We start from the raw sequence: 5,602 nt of genomic DNA, 5'->3' as shown, positions 1-5,602 counted from the left end.
ATTGAAAGTGTGGAGTGGAGAAGTGCTTCTTCTATATGTATGTCATTGTGACCAAGAACTCCAAATAGTGTTAATAGTGACTGTCAGGAAATGTGAGTGCGGACTAAAAGTAGTCTTTTTGTCTTATTCTCATCTCATCTCATCTCATTAGCGACACCGCTTATCCTCAGTAGGGTCGCAGGGGTGCTGGAGCCCATCCCAGCAATCATCAGGCAGTGGGCAGGGGACACCCTGAACTGGTTGCCAGCCAATCGCAGTTGGTCTTATTTAGGACGTAAAAACTTTTATTATGTTGTTCAACCTCATTTACATGTGTTTACCAAGAATCAGTGAGGAGATGTGCTTCACACGTCAGCCACACAAATTCAGTATCATATAAGACAAAGATGAGCTCGAGCTGATGACACAGCAACAAAGGATATTGCAAAGTGAAAAAAAAACTTGAAGGTTTTACACTGGAAAACCTCAAACCTGAGGTGATCAAATGTGAACCCTACTGAGCAGAGTTCTTTACTTGTTTGCAATGCAGCATCTTCACGTTTTAAAAATGCTTAACAGGAAAAGGTATAAATCATACAATATGTATGGTTTACACTAATAGATCAGGTCAAAGTTATTAATCCCAAGAAAAAAACTGAAGGCAGACAATGATTAAACATTAATTATTGGGTGGGTTTATGTGCAGGCAATAGTTTGATTGATTTGTTACAATCGTGCTCTCAGGTTCCCTCTCAATAACCATTTCTTTCTATCTCTCTCTTTCTCTTTCTCGACCTTAGCTTATTTGGTTACTCACTTCTGGGTTCAATTTTCCTCTTTACAGCTGCATTCACTTGTATTAATTTCCCTTCTATCATGACACTCTCGTGTCATAATGTAAACAATCTGTTTCCATGGGTCTGTGCTAGTCCATTGTATTCTTTTTCACAACCCTAACACTCTTGTCTCAGTGACTTGTTATTACAGTATTCCAGGTTACAAGTGCTGCCCTCTCTCTTTGGCCTTAGCCAAACACTATCCCTTCACCTGCATCGAGGACCACATTTGTTGCCTCACTACATGACTTGTAAAGCATGATATACGCAAAGACAGCTTGCTTGTTAAACAGGCCTCCACTGTAACGATTGATTTCTGCTGAGCTGTCATGGTGTAAAAAGGCAGAGACACAGGAGCGGAGTTGACAAGTTCGTTGCGGTCAGAGTAATTTAACGATAGGTGCTCTGCACCAAGGAGGGGAGAGTATGATAAACAGAAAAAAGACAAACCACGGCTGGCAGGCTACAAGTTTTGAGACGGGCACAATCAGACGTAAAAGGATGTAAGAAACAAGCGCATGCAGAACATCAACATGGAAGACAACGATCTAACAGCTTTCGCTGTCGGCACAGTCATTATATGCGGATTGTTGATGAGAGTTAAGTGTGTTTAATAAGTGGCAGACGTAGGGGTCCTTCAGTCAATTGTATGCTGGCGTCTTCTGGAGGACAGTGGCGTTCTTGATCCTAACAGGGACATTTCCTTTTGTTTTTTGTTTTTTGTCCCAACAGCAAAAATGCTTCAGGTGAATCCATCAATATATTATAATATCTGTTTCTGGCAAAGGATTTATGAGCACATTGAGAAAACACGGTAATGGAGCACATTTTTAGATCAAGGCAGAAGCAAGAAAGATGCTTCATTGAAATTTAATCCCAGGCGAACTATTCCCTGCATTTCGAACATACGCAAAGTAGTAAAACCTCAAATGTTTTTCCAGATTTTATTTGAATCAACTTGCTTTTTTATTATTTTATTATTAAAATATATATTTTTGAAAGGGCCTTCACAAGCTTCACTGGAAAAAACTAAATCCTTACCTCATAATCTTTCCAATTTCAAGTACAAGTTTTATTAGATATATTTTCCTGTTGCTTAAACAAAAATTAAATAAATAATTCAAGCAGGCCGATTTTAAGAAATATGTGATACTAATATTAGAGTGAAATACATCGTTTTTGCAAATAATGCAAACACACCGGAAATATTTTGGAAACAGGAAACGACTGGTGAGACGTCTTTGAAATAGGCTACTCCCCTATGGAGGGCTTCAATTCAAGTCGAAAATTTGGAGAGATTGCTGCTGCTCACTCATTGAAAGGACATCAAAATGCTGACGGTCCTTTACCAGCTGCTCCTGCTGATCCTACTTAGAGGCAGGTTTATCTTCCCTGTTTGTCTCGGTACGCACTTGCCAACATCTGTTTTGTGCTTTTTTTTCTGCTCAGGATGCTCGGGTGGTCCTGACTTCAGAACAGAGACCGTTGCAGTTGGACAAAGTGTCTCTCTAAAATGTAGTCTTGACAACTTAAAGTTCCGGGACACCGTTTCGTGGATTCGACTCGCTTCTGGAACCTTCCCTGAAATCTTGAGTCAGATGGGAGCTTTTGATTATTCTCAACCTGAAACTTGGACATCAAACAGTAGACGTCATATCTTAGTAAAATATCTGCCGGGAAAATATTGTCTGGAAATTAGTCAAGTTCAGAAAAGTGACATGGCGATCTACTACTGTTTCAAACATAACTCTTGGAAAAAAAACATTACATTTTTGAATGGAATATTTCTGCAGGTCCAAGGTAAATAAATGTGTGTATCTGTAACCAGGCTTTAACAAAAATATGGCTTGAGAGTGAATTTTGTTTTTTAAAATTTCCAGGAGGAAAATCTTCTGTCTCTGCCGTCACTCAAGAATTACATTCTAACAAGGGCCCAAGCGGCCCTTCAATAACCTCACAGTGCTCAATAGTCTTTCGATCCGGTCAAACATGCAGAGATGGAAACAAAGTTTCCTGGTTTAAAGCTGGCCCAGGTCACGCACCCCCAAGTTTTGTTTACACTTATGAGCATTGCGGAGAGGCCCAAAATGGCTCCATGCAGAAATGCATTCACGGTTTTTCAAAAAATGACAACTCTTCCCTTGCCGGAACGTATGCTTGTGCTGTTGCCACATGTGGGGAGATTTTTATGGGAAATGCAAAAGAAGTCGTCATTTCAGGTACATATTTTGTCTTTGATGTTCCAAGTTTGTATTTGACAATGTGCTAATCAAGTGAATTGATTTATGTTTTCTGTTTTTTTGTATGTTTCCAGATGCTGACACGACAGTTTTAATGTCCATTATCAATGTTATGAGTTTTGCTTTGACCTTAAACTTCATGCTCTCAGCTTTTGTTGTATACAAATTTAAGACTAGGGATTAGTTGGATTGTTTTTCCTGCAAAGGTGAGAAAATAAGCGGCTTATTTAATCATTCGAAGTAGTTATATTGCCAAAGTCACAGATTTCGCGGAGGGAAGTTCGTTTGCAAATGACCAGAGAATGTTTTTGCAATTTGTCACACAAAGTGCCGTCGGGATTCAATGAGTTTCAGAAATTGTTCCGATATCTAAATGATAGAACCGACTCGGAGAGCCGTTGGTCATATAAGTCAATTTGGGGCCAAATATTTTGAACTTGACAAAATGCTACTAAAAGTGAGAAAACAAAACTAATTGAATGGAACTTTTTTGAAATTAAAGTACAATTGTCAATTTTTGGGGGATTGTATTTAATTTCAGTTTTAAGTTATTTGTCTTCAGTTATAAGTATCTCTCTCTCTCTCTCTCTCTCTCTCTCTCTCTCTCTCTCTCTCTCTCTCTCTCTATATATATATATATATATATATATATATACATATATATATATATATATATATATATATATATATATATATATATATATATATATATATATATATATATATGTATATATATATATATATATATATATATACATATATATGTATATGTATATGTATATATGATAGATAATATTCAATATGCAAAAATTGGGTTTCAGTTTTTAAGTTGACCTTTATAAGTTCAAAATTTTAGCCTGAATGCAACCCCCATGCTAATGAATTGTATTTCTCTTTGTTTTCATTTCAACATCAAGCTCGTCATCAAACTCATGAAAAATATCAAGCGGCGTGCAGCAGGTCAGCCAGACTTTCCTCCGCAAAGTTTCTCTCTAGCCACTTTCTTTTCTTTACACATGACTTGTTTTCTCAGAGAGACGAGGACTCTTTAATTTATTCTGTGCCCAACATCGTTGCCAGGAATAGCGGCAAAGCCGGCCTAACAAGCACCAGAACCACTGAAGAATTTAGCATATATACCGATGTCTGTCTTCAAGACTCTTCATGAGGCCAAATGGATTCGATGGTCTCAATCACTTCTTTTGAGTTTTAGTGATGATGAAGAAATTTCAATGCTTTTTATTGTTCTTTTTTTCTCAGTGAAAAGGAAAAAAAAAACGTGATACAGAGAAGAATTACTGTACATCCTGAATATTGCTAGGTGCTGGCATGGTGAAAAAGCCCTTGAAGCTTTGGTAGTGCACACTCTCAACTCCAGCAGAGGCGCCCGTCTGAGAACCGGTCCCCCAGCGACGGCTAGCAACCCCCAGGCCAGCTTTGTTGGATGGAGCCCAGAAGAACCCCCCACAAGCCCACAGCCACATATTGCTCTACCACACTCAATATCTTGATGTCACGTCACAGTAATAAAAGCAGGCCATTTATTGTTTGTGTTGAATTCCATTTTTTTTTATTTCTAGCACCTATCAACTGGTTAGTTTCCTTTTACAAGCAATTGCTTGTCTTTATATTTCTTCATGATATTGTTGTTTAAGGGGGGAAAAAATCAAAATCAAAAATAGTCCAAATAAAGAACTGCCATGGTTGCCATGGCGCCCATTTGGTCCCCGTCGTGTGGCGCCAGGTTATGTCAAGGTTGCCACGGCGCCCAATTGGCCCGCCGTGTGGCGCCAGGTTCTGTCATGGTTGCCACGGCACCCAATTGGCCCCGCCCATGAACACCAGCTGGAACGCGTTGACAGATTGCACCCTGGGAGTAATTAAACGCTGTCCTTTGAGTCGTTTGTTGTCGAAGCGTCTGCAAAACTCCTGATAAGGAGGGGTGAGGTTCAAACAGAGTTGCCGGATACAACCGAATGTTTGATCTTACATTATTACACATAGTCCAGTGGTTTTCCAAATTGATCAGTCCACAATTGAATGGATTTGGGAGTACAGTCCATAAACATGCCCGATTAAAGTCGCCGTCTACGATAAAGCTCCGTTGGGGAGTGGAAGCTGCTGTTTATTGATAGCAGCGGGCAGCAGATTTAGCGCTATGCTAACGTTAGCATCCGGTGAAACGGTTAGCGGTGGAAAGTAAACAGCAAACACAAAGACCACAGTTAACTCTCCCGGTACATAGAAGGGTCTGCACGATACTGCAAGAACTTCCATATCGAGTGAGCAGTGTGTGTCAATGGTTCGGCTATTATTGTAGCACGTAGTCTCCAACCCCTGTTTTTACCGGAGTCTTCGTCTCGGTGATGTAATGCAGCGTCGGGAAAGCCAAGACTCCGTGATGACAAAAAAAAAATCCTCCAATTTCGGACGTTGTTGGTGGCGATCCGCAGCTCAATTCACTCATTGTGGACGATGGATCTGGCGTTGGTTGAACATGCTTGGGAGCGCTGGTCTGTGTGGTCGCCTTCTTAGTTCAGCCTTTGC

At 39.9% G+C, this 5,602-nt stretch overlaps 1 pseudogene across 1 annotated transcript; it reads left to right on the top strand.

The window, feature by feature from the left end:
* The first annotated feature begins 2,102 nt into the window (after positions 1–2,102).
* LOC148359530 (uncharacterized) lies at positions 2,103–4,545 on the top strand (annotated as a pseudogene). The gene is made up of 8 exons (XR_015851374.1): positions 2,103–2,192; positions 2,265–2,615; positions 2,696–3,034; positions 3,130–3,238; positions 3,300–3,334; positions 3,973–4,015; positions 4,089–4,241; positions 4,316–4,545. The product of XR_015851374.1 is annotated as an uncharacterized LOC148359530 (transcript).
* Positions 4,546–5,602: the final 1,057 nt, after the last annotated feature.

The sequence above is a fragment of the Urocampus carinirostris genome, chromosome 9, assembly GCF_059441175.1.
Source record: "Urocampus carinirostris isolate Australia breed hairy pipefish chromosome 9, RoL_Ucar_1.0, whole genome shotgun sequence".
Taxonomy (NCBI): domain Eukaryota; kingdom Metazoa; phylum Chordata; class Actinopteri; order Syngnathiformes; family Syngnathidae; genus Urocampus; species Urocampus carinirostris.
Note: the sequence above shows the minus strand (reverse complement) of the source record. Positions and strands in the feature narration are given on the sequence as shown.